The sequence below is a fragment of the Eretmochelys imbricata genome, chromosome 12 (assembly GCF_965152235.1).
Source record: "Eretmochelys imbricata isolate rEreImb1 chromosome 12, rEreImb1.hap1, whole genome shotgun sequence".
Classification (NCBI taxonomy): domain Eukaryota; kingdom Metazoa; phylum Chordata; order Testudines; family Cheloniidae; genus Eretmochelys; species Eretmochelys imbricata.
Genome location: NC_135583.1, coordinates 39,280,747 through 39,297,144, shown reverse-complemented (window position 1 = coordinate 39,297,144; position 16,398 = coordinate 39,280,747). Strand labels below are relative to the sequence as shown.

General features: G+C 56.9%; 1 protein-coding gene across 3 annotated transcripts in view; it reads left to right on the top strand.

The window, feature by feature from the left end:
- Positions 1-16,398, top strand: part of PIEZO1 (piezo type mechanosensitive ion channel component 1 (Er blood group)) — a 109,356-nt gene that overhangs the window by 27,627 nt on the left and 65,331 nt on the right. The gene's annotated exons all lie outside the window — the stretch shown is intronic.

Below are 16,398 nucleotides of genomic sequence, written 5' to 3'. Positions count from 1 at the left end.
CTCTATAGAGAGAGAGAGAGAGAGAGAAACTGAATCAAGTACATATAACTCAAGAAAATATCAATAATAAAACATAAATTTATTGCAATACATGACAGGATCTCATTTCCTTGCATTATTTCGATCTACGTTAGTAGGATGTCCCCCTGGTTTAGGTGGGGATAAGTAATAAAAAGAGAACAGAAAAATGGAGGAAGTGTGCGTAGTGGAGTGTAAGGAAGTCTAACAAAGTTCTGATTTTTACCATGATGACTACTTCGATGCTTTTTTGAAATATCAAATATCAAATTTTTTCCAAAAAAATCTTTTTTTTTTGGTGCCCCCTGCTTTGCTGGTGCCCCAACCGCGTGCTTAGTCTGCCTATTGGGTAATCCAGCGCTGGCTATACCTGAGCCAGGGAAAAGCTTTTCAGGTTTTCTTTATACGTATAAAAACTTGAAGGCTGGCAACCCCTCATGCTCTTCAGCAGAAACCCTCCATGCATTTGCACCTTCTGGCTAGATTGGCTCAAGTGAATGAGTCAGAAATACCAAGAGGGAAAATAACTAATGACCATTGGCACCCCCGAGCTTGCTGAACGGAGTGAACTGGAAAAATCGGGCCCTGCCCTTTGTAGCCATTCCAGGAGCCAGCAAGGCTGAAGGATATTTGTGAGCCTGAAGCTGTTGCCCGTTAATGCTAACGAAGAGGTGAAAAGGGTGAAATCAATGGAAATTAAGAGCCTAAGTAAAGTACCTCAGTGGATCTGGCTAAACTGGCTCCGTACCAGAGGGAGCTTCCAACGCTGCCCTGCTGGGATAACTTAAAGTCAGCTAGATGAGAACATTCCCCATTTACCTAATAATCCACAGTGCTGGGGACATGGCCATATAGTAACACCCCATATTCCCTGTCTCTGACTCCAGCACCGATTTGCTCCGTTGGCAAGTTCCGAGGTGATGCCCGCCCCCTCCCGCACACCGGTCGCCACCTGCCTTGCGAGGGGCCAGGGATCTGGCCGCATCGCTGGGCTTTTTCTGCCTCCTGCAGCATCAGTGCTCCATGGCCTGGTAGGATGATTTCGCTGAGGAGGCGTGTGGCAGGATGGACACTGACGGGGCTGACGAGGCCAGACTCGCTGTCCGCAGGTCAGCAGGGGAGCCTGGCAGGGGCTGCGATGGAGACGGAGCAGAAAGTGACGCCACATAGTCACTGCAATGGCTTCAGGTGCTGTAAGCAGGGCAGGGGTGGTGGTGTTGGGATGGGCCTTAGTCTGATTAGTAACCAGCCCATTCCGCAGGCTTTTGTTGGATGAGGCTGGGATCTTCCTCATTCTGGGTCAGGATCTCCCCAGCTTGGCTAATCCAACGTCCCTTGGGCTGGGCCGGCCCCTTAAGTACTCTCAAGTGGCAGGTTTGCCTTGCTTCAGACAGCTGGATCTTTGACCCGCTTGTAGGCCAGCTGGCTAGGAGAGGCAGTGGGTTCTGTGATTCTTCTGGCTCTTGCTTAAAGCCTGTTCTCGTTTTTCCAACACTCTCTTAATCACATATGACTCTGAACTCCAGTGGGTTAAAGTGGATGTTACCAGTCTAACCTGCTCAGAGGTTTCCTCCTAATCCCCACAGCTGGCTTCTGAATGGTGGGAGGGTGGCTGCTAAGTGAGGAAAGGGCATAAATCAAAGGAGTGGAACAGCTGACCGGGGCATAGTTGGGTAATGGTGATTCTCCCTTGCGAGCAGCAATCCAGATCTGTGCGCTCCATAGGCCTGAGACTGCTGTGCTAACAGCAATGCCCAGCGCAGCGTCTCTGCCCTTCGCCAAACCATCTGCAATGGGGCATCTCGGGGGCAAGCAGCTCCTTCCTCTCTGAAGCTGCCAGCGCCTGCAGAACCCAGGTCGTGTCCTTCTCCAGCTCCCTGGTGCTGCTCTCCTCCAGCTGCTGCTCCATATGTTTTGTGTTGGCCATTGTCCATCTTAAACTGCAGCCGTGGTCAAAGTTAGGATGTAAAAATAGTCCCTTCTCACTGCTGTGTGCACGCTCGCAGCTCGGCTGGGACAGGCAGGTTTTCACTCCTGTTGGCCCTGGCGAGCCGGCTCTGCTGGAGGCTGGGAGAGCTGCGCTCTGACCTCTTGGGGATGCATGAGCCAGAAGTGCGAGTGAGGCTCTGAGAGCAAGCCCAGATCCTGCTTCTGGGGCCTCCTGTGCAGCCCTGCTGGAGACCACCGGGAGACTGCAGCTGCCCGGGCGTCAGTCTGTATCACTGCTGTGGAGAGGAGCAGAAAGAACCGAGCTTGACTCTCAGATCCTGAGTCATAAAACTTATTGTGCAAACCTCCATCCTCCTCCTTGTAAACTGGAGCAGGCTGGATCTGGAGCCAGCGAGAGGCAGCAAACAGGAAATTATGTGGTGAGCTGTATTTTAATTTAGTCCCTTTTCTGAGGAGCAGGAGGCTTTCAGGCTTCCATAACTTGCTCAGCCGGTTCTTAACTACGGTTTTGACAATGTCTGCAGAATCCTCCTGTCCTCGCCCAACCCCTGTGATTGCACAGGACTGTGTTAAATTGCAGGCGTGTGAAAACTCTGGGACCAAATCCCTGTGCTGCTTGTTCTAATGCTCTCTCTGGGGCAGCGCCGCTGTGTCTGTGCTGAGTGGCAAGGCACGGTCTGGGAGGTAGAAGCTGAATGTGGATTTCTCTTCCTCTCTCCCCCAGTAGGTTTTCTGATCCTCTCCGGTTTATTGGAGGTGGGGCGGGGAGGTTGAGCAGATATCCTGAATGCCTCTGTACACCAAAGCTTTCCTCTTCCTGGCGCCTGGCTGGCCCCGTGATAACAGCCAGGAGCACGTGATGGGGGAGATGAGACTGAGATAAGCCTGTGGCTTCATCCCATGAGCCCCATGACTGCAGGAGGCCTGCGGGATGCCACTGGTGCCAGCAGGCTCTGCTCTTGCTGCTACTTCCTCTCTGCCTGGCCTTGTGGCGGGAGCTAGAAACTGAGGGCCTTGTGGGTAGGGGCAGGGCTCTCCCCATTCCTGGCGGTGTCTGACCACGGCGCCGCTCCAGGGAACGCTGGGTGAGCGGCCTGGGCTTCTGCCCCACCAAGGTCTCATACCTCGGGCCTGTGCAGAGCAGCTGCAGTTGACTAAAGTGAAGGAATTCCTTTGGGATTGAAATCGCTTTCTAATGCATCAGAATAACCCCCTGACTCCTTAATGCCACCCCCCGTAAAGTGCCATTGCTCTCGGGTGCGCAGTTATAGCTTACCCCTAAAGAGCAGGGCCTTCCCTGTCTGGTGCACTCTGCCCGTGCAGGCCAAAGATGCTTTGTGCATCCCCCTCTGCCCAGGAGCTGGAGAAGGATTGGGGTCCCCTCACTCATCCATGGGAGGGCTGGGAATAGAACCCAGGTGTCCTGGCTCCCAGCCCCTTCCTCCCTTGTGCCCAAGGAGCGGTGTGCTGCATGCATCAGGTTAAACGTGGACAGAGGCTGCCTGCATGTGCGACTTGCCCTTAGTTGGGAGAAGCTGGGCACAGAGGACAGGGCTGTGCTGAATGCCTGGAACAGCACAGCGCACTGGCAGCAGCTTCTGAAGGTGTGCCCCACACCGCTGGGCACACACCCAGCAGGGGTCACTGCAACCCCCTTGAACAGGATGCAGTGTGCGCTCCTCACTTCGCTAGCTCATCTCTGCAGACTGGTACAGAGCGGGGTGAGGCCATGGCCCCTCTGGGGTGCCAGCCACTCTAGACTCTCCAGCGCCATGTGCTTGGGCAGAACCAGGGCTGGCTTCAGGGCTGGCCCATGTGTAGGGAAATAAGGGTATCTGGGAGTGCAAGAGATACCCTGGGGCCCCTTCCCCTGGGGTGCCTGCGGGAGACGAGCTACAGAGTGGCCCTTAGGACTTCTCTACGCTTGGAAACGTACCAAAGTAGCTACTCCGGAGCAGTTTCTTGCGAAAAGCCCCCATGCGGCCAGAGAGCTCCTAGAGCGCAATTGCCTTTGGGCAGGGGACCGTGTTTTCTCTCTAAGGCACAGTGACATGGGTTTAACCGTGCTGCGGTGGGATGGCGTGGCAAGGGAATTGCAATAGCTCTAATCATGCTACAGCAAACGGGCTTGGTGGTGGCATGGCTGTCCCAGTGGAGACAGTTTGCCCCCGTTGTGCGCTCTGGGGATGGGGAACGTGCCTGGCAGAAGAGGCAAGGTGCAGTCAGTGGTGCGAGCGTGAAGGGCTGTCTGCCCAGGCATGCGTGTGGAATGGGGGTAAATGGTCCAGGAGCGATCTGGGGCCCTGGAATGTGCCGCTTGCTAGCGGAGAGTTCATGGCACTTTGCGGCTGACTGGCAGAGAGCGGGAGAGAGCCCTCGGCGCGTATCTTCCCCACTGCCACTTGAGCAGCGTTCCCAGCCAAGCAGAGGACCCAGCAAACCCCGGGATCAGACACCCAGTCCTGCTGCTCCGCAGCTCCTGTTCTCTCTCGGCTGGATCCCTGTGCAGCCTGCAGGGCGCTACCGGGCCTCCACATGAGCATCGCTGGGGCCATTCACGGCCCGGCTGTCTTCCAGCCTTTGCGGCGATGGGCTGTGTGAACCTGTGTGACTGTGTGAACCTGGCTGGCTCTGCTCGCTGTGCTGGATTTACCACGTCTGAATGGTCCTAGAGGGCAGCTGGCTGGGAATGCAAACCTCCTCACCGGGCCTGGAGGAGCTGCTGCAGCTGCAGGGGAGGCGGGATAGGCTGGGAAGGGGTCGCAGAGCCTAGGTCACTGGTGTAAATGCAAAGTGAGGCTGCAGTGGGCCGCCGGCTCAGGTCAATAGTTCTCAAGGTCTGTCAGAGGCTCCCGCCTTCCCTGCAGCAGCGGGAGCACCGGGCCACGCGAGTGCCTCCTTGGGGTGGATCGAAATGGAAGTTGCGCTAACGGGATGGCCGTGGCTGCCCAGTTCCATTTCCCCACCCTGGCAGCAGGGTCTAACCTGTCTTAGCTCTGAGTCACCTCCGTTGCCTGCTGTCCCTGCAGCTCTGCATCCCCCTCGGCTCTGCGGCTTGGTTCTCCTCTCTTGGGTGGCAGCTGCTTCCCCGCCCGTTCTGGGGCTGGTTGCGGAGGGGAGGGCTGAGTCCGCCCCAGAGAAGCAAGGCGAGGGGTGAAGCAGCTGCCCACGGCACAGGGATGGGGTTCGCTGGACTTAGTTCAGCTAGTTGCTGAAAGCCGTGGGACGCCTCCGAGCGCCCAGGCCTGGGCCTCAACAGGCGGGAAGCGCTGCAGCTTGGCTGGTGCTTCCCCCACGCCTTGAGGACAGAAACAGCCCCTGGCTCCGGAAAGTAGCTTAACTGGGCCAGGCCCTCTCCAGTGCCTTCAGCGCTCAGGCCCCGGTGGCTCAGGTCTGAGGCCCTGTGAGGCAGAGCGGGGTGTGAGCACGCCCCCTGCTCAGTCCGCTTGCTCTGTGGCTAGACGGTTTTGTCTCCAAGACCCTCAAGGCAGCTCCTCTCACCCACCCTGTTCCTCTTTTTCACTGAGTTTTCGGTACAGCATTTCCCACCCCACCCAGTGCCACCCAGACACTAGGCTTAGGGGCTGCTGAGCTTATTCTCCGCAGCGAAGAGCAGTTCTGAAAACCAGCTGCTGCACAGGGAATGCTCAGCGTGTTAGTGTGTGTGTGAGGCTCTCTCCCTCATCCCTGAAGTGCAGCTGCCTCTGGGGTGGGGCGTGGCGTATGCTCTGGCTCAGCATGGCTGCAGAGCAGTGTTTGAGGAGGGGGAGGAGATGAACACTGGGCTGTCGTGCGTGCGTGTATGCATGCACGGTGCTTAACACAGTGGGGCTGGGCCATCCAGGTGCTCCTGTACCAGGCAGGTAGGTTGCTACAGCCCACCAACCATTGCACTGAGTCCTGGCCAGAGGCAGGAAGGGAAGTGTGGGACTCTGCTCACATGCCCTGTTGCCTTGAGCTGGGATCCCATCCCACACATGGAGCTGCTTCCAGTCCCCCACCCTGGCCTGAGTTGCATTTAGCTGCTAGTCAGTTCTGGTGGCTGGGTCTGTGCCGACTCCTCCCTAGATCAGCCCTTCTGAGTGGCTAGAGCCCAGCAGCCGTGGAGACTGCTCTGATGGGGAGAAGAGAGGACTCTCACTGCTTGCTTCGTCACATAACCCTGGGGGAATTCTGCGCCTTTGCCCATGCGCAGAATTTATGTCCCCCCCACATTTCTTTGCTTCCCTGCAGAAAAATGACTTTCTGACGGGGAAGCAAAGGGAAGCCAGAAGAGTGGTCATATGACCTTCCCCAGCAGTATGTTTCAGGTGCTCAGGGCAGCTGGCAGAGAGGTAAATCACTATGGGGAAGGGGGCAGACTGGGGAAGACCCAGCTGGTGATTCCTACCCTGTGCGGGGCTCAGCTGCTAGTCCCGGCTGGGCTGGGCTGGGCGGGACTTCCTTTTTCCCTGCACGGCATCCAGGGCTGTGTCAGACCCACCCCCAGATTTCTCCCCCAGGAGCAGAAAGTTCTGCAAACTCCCCCACCCCCCTATACAGGGAGTTGCTCCCCCATCTGCCCAACCCCTGTGCATCCGGACCCCCTTATAGCCAGACCCTCCCACCAAGCCTCATCCCCCCGCACTCAGAACAACCCTAATGAGCCCCACTCCCTTTGCACCTAGACCACCCCGACGAGCCAACTGCACCTGCATCCCAACCCCACCGAGCGCCAATCAGCTGCACTTGGATCCCCACCCCGCTGAGCCCCACTCCCCCAGCATCTGGACCCCCCCCACTGAGCCTCCCACACCCAGAGCTCCCTGCTGAGCTCTATCCTCCCCACACCCAGTCAACCCCCACCTTCATCTGAACCCCCCTGCAGAGTCCCATTACCGTTGCACCCAAAACTCCACAACAAGCCTCTATGTATCCAAATCCCCCTGCACCCAGATCCCCCACTGAGCTGCTCACAGCCAGATTGCCCCACACAGAGCCCTTCTGCATTGCTGAGCCTGCCTTCCCACGCCTGGTGCACCTGGCATGGAGGGGCAGGGCCCTGGGGTGTTTCTGGGGCCAGCCCGGTCCTTGCGGTGTGTCAGGGTTGGGTGCAGCCTCACCACTGAGTCCGTGTCCCAGGGGGGGTTGCACAGTGAGCTCCCACTTCTGCAGCCAGTGGCCTGTGCTCCCCACTGCCATGCTGGAGTCTCCACATTTATCTGACATAAAATTTGCAGAATTTTAAAACATGCACAAAATTTTTAATTTTTTGGCACAGAATTTCCTCAGGAGTAGTCACAGCTGGATCTGGGGTGTGGTAGGTCTTGGTGCTGAAGGGGTTAACTGCCTGGCGATTTAACCTAGAGGCTCTAATGCCCCTGGGCTCAAGGGGCCAAGGTCCATGGCAGGGAAGCTGGGAGTGATCCTGAGCCTCCTGGGGAAGAGGGGATGAAAACGGGGTTGCCCTCCTGAGTCAGCCACAGCAGCTCCAGCGGTCTCTCGCTCTCAAGAAAGGGCGCTCTCTGCCTCATTGTTGCTGGCACCGGAAGAGGCATATTTGCTCCATGAGATCATGCAGTCTGCTAACTACAAAACGTACAATCGTTGGCACTTGTGAAGCCAGGGAGCGCAAGTCGCTGCAGGCAAAGGTCACTGGCTGGACTGCTCCCCTCCCAGGGCAGCACCGAGGGATGCGCCGCGACCAGTGTTGTATGGGACTGGAGTCGGGGATGCCGCTGATCAGCGCTTGCCCCGTCACCCACACCTGTCGCCTCCAGGCTGCAGCGGGCAGGGCCTGCCAGTGCTGGCCGAGCTGGGAAGCACCCAGGGTGCACACAGAGGAGGCCAGACCTGTGCTCTAGGGTGGACCCTGTGGCTCGTGGGCACTGCACTCTGGGAGCCAGACCCCTTTTGGGGCCACGTGACTTGCAAGCTTTTGGCTCCAGCTTTCCAGCCTCGACTGCCCTGGGACACTCGCACTCAAACCCTCTCTAGCGCTGGTTTCCTGAGTGGGCAGCCGGGAAGCGAAACTTGGGGCGGTGGCTGTGCGGAGAGAGAGAGCAGCAGCATTGCTAAAGGGCAGGTCCCCACTCCTCGGGGCCACACCCTAACGCGTGCTAAGAAGGGAGGCTGGGAATAGGGAAGCACGCTGAGGGGGCATCTCACTCCTGAGCCCTGTATGCCCCAGCCCGTCTCTCCCCTGGGCTTAGTCTGACCCTTCCGCAATGGGCCGTGTTCACCCTGGCTGGCATGGGTGGGCTTCTTGTCGCGGAGAGCCAGTGTCTCCCTGGGGCAGTGCAAGATCTGCCTTTTTGGGAGGGGGCGTGTTTTAGGAGACCTGGGAACGTCCAACAACTGCCTCTGCCCCCCATCCTCAATGACTGGCTGCTCCTTCCTTGTAAGCGGTGACATCTCTGGGTGTGGGAGGTGCCCCGAATGTTGTGCATGGAGCCACTGGGGAGGAGGAAGTGAGGGGGGGGGGTGATCCTTGCCTGCCTGGGCACAGCTTGCTCTTCCTTTGCACAGGAGAGGTTGCTGGGCCGTACCCGTTCCCCAGGTGGCGGATGGCGCCTGCTGGTACTTTCCCTGGAGACCATGGGCTGTTTTGCCTTCCCACATGCTCTGTTTCAAACTGGGCTCCGGTCCCCCGGGCTGCCCTCGTCTCCTGCCGATAGGGGGGTCTGGTGGGGCAGGCTCCTCAGCAGGGACGGAGGGGGCTGAGTGGGACATGGAGCCTAGGGGCAAGAGGCGGTGGTCGTCCCCGTCCCCCCACCGTCCTGTGTTGCAGGATGGGGGGCACTTGTTCTCTTGCCACCGTTAAGATTCCTGAGAAAGCGGCTGAGCTGGCTTTGATCTCTGAAACGCTCTGCAGGGCTTTCGCCTTTTGCCACGTGTCCCGCTCCATCAGCGCCTCGTTCGGATGCATGGAGCAGGACCGGGGACTGGCAGTATCACGGGTACCTCACTCCCAACATAGGGAGCAGCCAGTGGGTCACCCCAGCTCTCTGCATTCTGATTCTCCGCGGTGGACCCCCACCGTGTGCCCCACACCAAGCACTCTGGGTGCAGCACCAACTTGCCCATTGGTGGGGCTCAAGGGAGACTGGTTTGCTGGGCTGCAGGGATGACAGGTTCCAGCCCAGCCTGCCCCCAGCAGGGCTCTGGATGGTGTGCTCACTCCTGGGCGTGTGTGTTGGGCAGCACGGAGAGGCCCTCTGTCCAGGCAGTAATTTTATATCCTTGGCATCCCAGTCCTGGGCTTTCTGCCTGGGTGCATTGGAGCTCCTGATGGGAGCATGACGGGGCAGTGGCTGGGGTCATGTTTGTTCCCGCGGTGTCCGGCTACTCGGCCTTTCTGTGCATGTGCGGCTTCCTATCCCCAGGGAGCGAGATCCCACGGAACCCTGCTGGTAAACACAGGAAGAGCCGTGCCCCCTTCCTGCCAGAGCACACCGCCCGGCACCACCAGCCCCGTTGTATGGAAAGGATTTATACTGCGCTGCTGCCTGGCTGGGGCCTGTTCCGCTTGTTTCCAAATTGCCGTTGGCAGCTGGGGCCTTCTCCGTCCCCCCCCTTGAGAAACGAGGCCCTGGCGCTCGGTGTAAGCAGGACAGGCCTTGCTTATTGCCCCCCCCCCCGCTGCGTTAGCTCAGATAAAGGCCGGGGGAAGCTGGGACCTGGGAGTCCTCAGCCTCTGCTTCTGGCTGGGCCTGTGGGCGTGAGCCGCTCTGGCACAGGGAGTCAGGCTAAGAGAGGCCACGGGCCTGGAGCGAGCTGGGGAGGGCAAGGGAGGAGGTGATGACTCAGGGCGAGTGCTCAGCAATCAGACACTGAGGGGTGCATGTCAGGGCGGGAGAGGCCAGGGCGGGAAAGGCCAGCCAGTTATACCCCTCCCCACCCTACCCCACCCCATTTCTGCACCTGGCCCCTTCCTAGCCTCCCCAATTGCTGCTTTAGCTGCCTCCTAGGGCCGTGGTTCTCAAACTTTTTTTTTTCACAGACCACTTGAAAATTGCTGGGGGTCTCAGCGGACCACTTACTGATCTTTCCAAATGTTGTTTGTACCCTTAGGTAACTATTGCAACGCGCTTTGGATAAAAGCACTATATAAAAAAACCTTAATAATAATGAACTTTTTTTGTTCTACAAATAAAAGCACAGGGTTCAGAGTAGCAGCCGTGTTAGTCTGTATTCGCAAAAAGAAAAGGAGGACTTGTGGCACCTTAGAGACTAACCAATTTATTTGAGCATAAGCTTTCGTGAGCTACATCCGATGAAGTGAGCTGTAGCTCGTGAAGCTCATGCTCAAATAAATTGGTTAGTCTCTAAGGTACCACAAGTCCTCCTTTTCTTTTTGCAAATAAAAGCACGCAACTCATATTTTAATATCAGTCGTCTTACCTTTCTAATGTGATGGATGTGCCCTCTCTCCCACACTGCAGCAGTCCCCGAGCTGGGGCTGGGAAGACGGGGGGTCTCTCCCTCTCTCCCCTGCCGTGGCAGCCCCCGAGCTGGGGCTGGGAAGACGGGGGGCCTCTCCCTCTCGCCCCTGAGCTGGGGCTGGAGAAGAGGGCCATCTCTCCCCAGCGGCCGCAGCCCTGGAGCTGGGGAAAGTCGCCTCTTTCTCTGCCCGCCGCAGCCCTGCACTTCCCAAATTCCCCCCACCCCCTCTTCTCACCCCACTGCCCCCTCCCACCTACCCCCTATTCCCCCCAAGGCCACCACCTCACCTTACATGTGCGTCTTCTCCAGGGTCCAGTCATCTAATTAGTGGAGTCACGCCGGGCGTCTCCACTAATTAGGTGGGTGGCCCTTCATTCTCTCGTGTGCGGGCCAGGCGCGCACCTTACAGGGAACTATCCGCAGACCACCTGAATGGAGCTCGCGGACCACTGGTGGTCCATGGACCATAGTTTGAGACCCTCTGTCCTAGGGGAAGGGCCTCCCAGTGGCTATTTGCCTAGTGCCACCCCCCCTCCCGCTTCGCTCCTCAGACGCCCCCTTTCCCATGAGGCCTCAGTACATGAACCTCCCTCTCCAACGGCCTCCCCAGATTGCCTGTGCCAAGTATCAAAAATCACATCAGGCCCCTGAAAATCGGGAGATCGGCTTGAAGATCATGAGATTTTAAAACCAAAATCAATGTTTGGGCCTTTATCTTGGCCTTCTGGCCTCTGGGGGTCACACTGCCAGTTCTTCCCCGCAGCCATGTACACTAGAAAGTGAATTAAAAAAAAAAAAAAAGCAGAGATTTTCCTGTAATCGCATGACTCAGGTACTGGGGCTTTAAGAAAACCAACAGATTCATCAGCTCCTGATCTTGTCGGGTCTGGCAACACCATGCAAATAATCCTTCACTTTTATTGTTGGGGGGAAGGGCGCAGCCTGCTGCACATGGTGGGTGACCCATCCCTCCCCGGTCTGGTATTCCAGTAGGAAAGTGGGGAGGGTGGCTAGAAACTTGGGGCACAAATTAATGCTGACAGCAGCTGCGCTAAGCGGTGCACCTACGGCTTTGTGGCTAGCCTCCTTCAGTGCCGGCGAGTGGTTCCGGTCGGCCTGTTGCTCATGTGGGTGTCTGCAGTTGATTGCAGCTCGTGCGTGGTGTTGCTCAGCAACCCCGTTTCTGATCAGATAGCATCTAGCCTGGTGAGTTACACCTGAAGTAGACAGACTTTCTCTGTGTATCCCCGTGAGCTGCCGTTTTTGTAACCCCACTGTATGGATTGCAACTTCTCCGTTGCTGTTGCTGTCGGCGACGTGGGGTTTCCAGCTATAGATTAAAATGAGAGGCTGGCTGGAAGCACAGTGCCCATCGTTGGATCTAAATCCCTCCAAGCTCCAGACCGGTCAGATGGTTTCACTCCTAAAACAAGCTGTAATTTGCCTAAAAATAAACCCCAGCAAAGAGGAAAGCTGATCTTGTGATTAAAGCACAGGATGGGGAGTCAGGCGATCTGTCTCCTAGCCCGGACGCTGCTGCTGACTTGCATGCGGCTTTGGGCAAGTGGCTTGGCCTCTCTGTGCCCCTCAAGTACAGGTGGGAGGATGGGCCTGAGCTTCCTTCCCAGTGCACAGCAAGGGTGAATGTTTGGGATGCCCTGGTGGAAGGGGGAAGAGCAGGACAAGGCTAGAGCTACCCAGTTTGGACCCCAGTCTGGACATTCCCCTAGCTCAGTGGGCTTGGAGCCCATGTTCTGGTGTGAACGAATCTCTCCATAGCTGTAATAAAGCTACAAGTGCCATGGCTTCAGGTACAGGGGCGTGGGGATGGGACTTACAATCCGCTTCCCTGGAGCAAGCCACTGAGAGCAGATTGCCCCCAAAGGTCCCCCACCTCCGTCCTCCCATGCGTGTCTCACAGCTGTTCTTAGAGCGGGTTGAGAGGCCGTAAAGGGTCCCACGCTCTGGGGAGCCCAGAGGGAAGCCGTTGTTTAAACTGCTTGTGCTCTGAATGTGCCAAAACAAACACTGATAATCGGGATACACAAGGGCCCTCACCCAGACACCCACCCTGCTCCCGGACGCTGTGGCTACTCTGCAAGCTGTGCCAGATTCCTGCCGAGGGCTGGGGCGAAGAGCGCCCGCCACCTGAAGGCCTGATGGCAAATGGCTGGTTCCTTAGGGTGTTGAATTTCCCCTGCGGTGGAGCCCAGAGGGCCCACACGCAGTGGCATTTCTCCCAGTGTCTTGCCTTTGGGGTGGTCCATCAAGGTGCTTATACAGTGCACAGCACCGGTTTACGCCCTCCACCCCTGTGAGCGGGTGCAGCGGACATGTGAGACACGGGAGGTGATGGCTCTGCTGTACTCAGCACTGGGGAGCCCTCCGCCGGAGCGCCATGTTCAGCTCTGGGAAAGACAGGAATGAACTGGAGAGAGTCCAAAGGAGAGCAAGAAACGCCATCAGAAAACCTGGCCTATGAGCACAGGCTGGAAGAATTCGGCGTGTTTAGTCTAGAGGAAAGGAGGCTGAGAGGGGATCTGAGAAGCCTTCAGATATATTAAGATAAATGGACAGTGACCAACTGTTCTCTGCATCCACTGCAGGTAGGACAAGAAGTGATGGGTGTAAGCTGCAGCGAGGGGGATTTAGGTTAGGTATTAGGAAAAACTTTTGAACCATGAGGGTAGTGGCCGAATGGAATAGGCTTCCTGGGGAAGTTGTGGAATCCCCAACAGGTTGGACAAACACCTGTCTGGCATAGGGTTGCCAATTTTGGTTGGACGTATTCCTGGAGGTTTCATCACATGACATAATCTTTAATTAAAGATTGATCTTTAATTCCTGGAGACTCCAGGGCAATCCTGAGGGGTTGGCAACCCTAGTCGGGTATGGTCTTCTAGGCTAAGACTCCCCAAACCTCGGCTAATGCTCCCCGCCATGGCCCCAGGGCCAGGCCGTGATGGGGCTCGGGACTCCTCCAGTGGGTGGGCTGGGAGTGGCTCGGGCAGGCCAGGGCCTGGGGCGGCTCATTCGAGCCGTCTGGAGCTCCTCCAGTTGTGGTGGGGGCCTTGGAGATCCTCTGGCCCTGGTGGGTGAGAGCAGGAGGGGGGGACACGGGGCTAGCCTCCCTGAATAGGGGGTTCACACACTGTCCATGTTCAGCATGGGGGAGTTGGGCCAGGTGACCTCTTCCAGCCGTACGTTTCCATGATTCTCTAATGTGGTAACACACCCAGCCATAGGCCGGGGCAGCACTGTGCTCGGTGCTGTATAAACAGCACAGAAAGAGAGTACCTGCTCTGGAGTGCTTACAATTGACATAATTCAACCCTGGGCACAGGATGAGCTCAGTGCCCCGGCCCCGGTGGGAGTCTTGCAGAGATGGTGTAGGGTGGGGCAGATCCCCCAGGAGGCCAGGGCCAGCCCTGCTGCCTGTGACTTGTTTGGGTGTCAAAGCAGAAGGGAAGGCGTGTTCCTGGCTCCGGGTGAAGCGTGCCTGTCAGGTCCCGCTTTGCAGGGAAGGCTGGTTCTGGTGCATTCCCAGTGTGGGCTGCAGTGCGAGCTCCTTGGGGAGGGAAGATGATGGGACCCTTAGCGACACAGCGGGCTTCTTGTGGCATGTCTCTAGAGAACGCTGCCCTGATCTGAAGGGGTGCGTGTGGGTTTGTGTGTGAGATGTATTGTGGAAATGGGAGTGGGAGGTTTTCAAATAAACAGTCACATAAAAAGGTCTTGGCTGGCACCAAAGTACCCCCCCGCCCCAAGCATTGGATGAGATTGAGTTTTGTTTTGTTTTGTTTGGACGGACACATACAACTCCTCACTTAAAGTCATCCAGGTTAATGTTGTTACGTTGCTGATCAATTAGGGAACATGCTCGTTTAAAGTTGTGCAATGTTCCCTTCTAACGTCATTTGGCAGCCGCCTGCTTTGTCCACTGCTTGCAGGAAGAGCAGCCTGTTGCAGTGAGCTTGTGGGGGCTTCGAACCAGGGTGGGCCGGTAGCCCCCCAGTCAGCTCCCTGCTCCCCTAAGTCCCCTGTGCAGCACCCGCCTAGGCCCAGCAGGCTATCAGTTGCTGGCAGTTCAGCTGTCCTGCTTCCCCCCCCTCCCCCCGCCATGTGCTGCTCCTGCCCTCTGCCTTGGAGCTGCTCCCCGAGACTCCTGCTTGCTGTGGGGAGACGGTGGAGGGGAAGAAGAGGGGGGCTAATGTCAGGGTGTCCCCTTCCCCACTGCTCCTGCACCCCGCTCACCCCATCTTCTATAGAGTGGGGGGACACACAGACGGAGGGAGCTGTGGTCTGGTCTCAGCTTGCTGATCTAACAAGGCAGTGTACTTCTGACCCCACTCTTCATACTTAAAGGGGAAATGTGCATCTCCATCTCTCAAACACATACAGGGTGTGTGTCTCTGTCTCTGTCTGCCCTCCCTCCTTTCCTGCTGCCTTGTAGAGTGTGAGTGTTAACCCCTCAGGGCTCAGCCAATCACTAATTCATCATTTAGCAGTAAGGCATTCCCTGGGAAATATCCCACCCTCTGACTCCTCCACCTCAACCGAGCTTCACAATCATCATCGCTGTGTACCAGTATTACATTGTTTGTTTAAAACTTATAGTGTGTGTGTGTATATATATATATATATAGTCTTTTGTCTGGTGAAAAAAATGTCCCTGGAACCTTATCTCCTCATTTACATTAAATCTTATGGGGAAATTGGATCCGCTTAACATCGTTGCGCTTAAAATCGCATTTTTCAGGAACAGAACTACAGCGTTAAGTGAGGAGTTCCTGTATTACCATACTGCCCACTTTCTTTTAAAAAGGGGAAATCCTGGCAGCCTGAGCCTGGCGTGGGGAAATGGAGTCTGGCCTGAAACCATTTCTTGGGACAGTCTCCCAGTACGGAGCTCTGGCTCGCACGCTTGTGCTCTCGCTTTCTTGAGAGGATTTTTTTTTTTAAATATGTATTTGAAGTGGCTGCATCACTGGAAGGAAAGTCGCCGCCTTTTCCAGAGGGCAGTGGCTGCTAGCCATGGGGAGGGAGTGCTGGCTGGATGAATGAGTGGAGATTTACCCTGCCTGTATGGTGCGCGCCTCCTCCCAGAACATACTGGCTGATTCCATGCTGGGGTCGCCCTGTGCGTCGGAACCAATAGGGAAGGTCCGGCCGATCTAGTGGCCAAATGGGATGCTCCTCCACCATGATCTGTCCCAGCCAAAGCCCCAGCCATGGGAGGAGGGCAGCAAGTCCCAGAGCCTGCCCACGGGCTGGAAAGCCATACTGTGACGGCAAGTGGAAAAACCTGCACAGGAACCTGCTTCCGTTTGGGAGTCGTCGCCCCCCCCCCCCCCCCTCGCTCTCTGCACAGGCTAAGGGATAAGCCTCTGGTGTGAAGTGACAGGGAGGCAGGAGGGGCTAAGTTTTTGGGGAGGTAGGAAACCCTGGGAACTGGATCACAAAAACGCTGACTCTTGTCCAGCGGTATGGATCCTGACTCCCTCCTGCAGGACTCTCCCACGCAGGGGTTTTGCCCTACACGGGAAGCACGTCTCCCTCCCCGCTGATGATGGTCCAGCTTCAGAGTGTCCCTTTTGGGCGCGTGAGCGAACAAGAGGGTTTCCCAGCGTGCCAGGTCCGATTGGAGGCTGGGTCCCGCAGGGGATGAGCAGGGAGCCCGAAGAGAAGGGGTCAAGGCTGGGAATAGGGGTGTGTGTGAGTGAGGAGGGGTCCCGTAGAGATTCCGTCTTGTGGAGCAAACTAAATGGTGTGAAGAACCAGACTTGGAAACACACTGGGGGCAGGGTCTTAGAAGGGCGAAGCCACCCTTCAGCCCCCTCGCTGACTGGGGCGGGGCTGGAGCTCTCCAGAGGGGTGGCTGTGTGAGGCCCCTGCTGCGTCTCTCTTCCCCCGCACCTTGAAATGCAGGGTCAGGTGTGCTGGGAGTTAGGCATGGTCTAGTGGCCAGACCCCTGAGCTGGGAGCCATGAACTCCTGTATTCTACT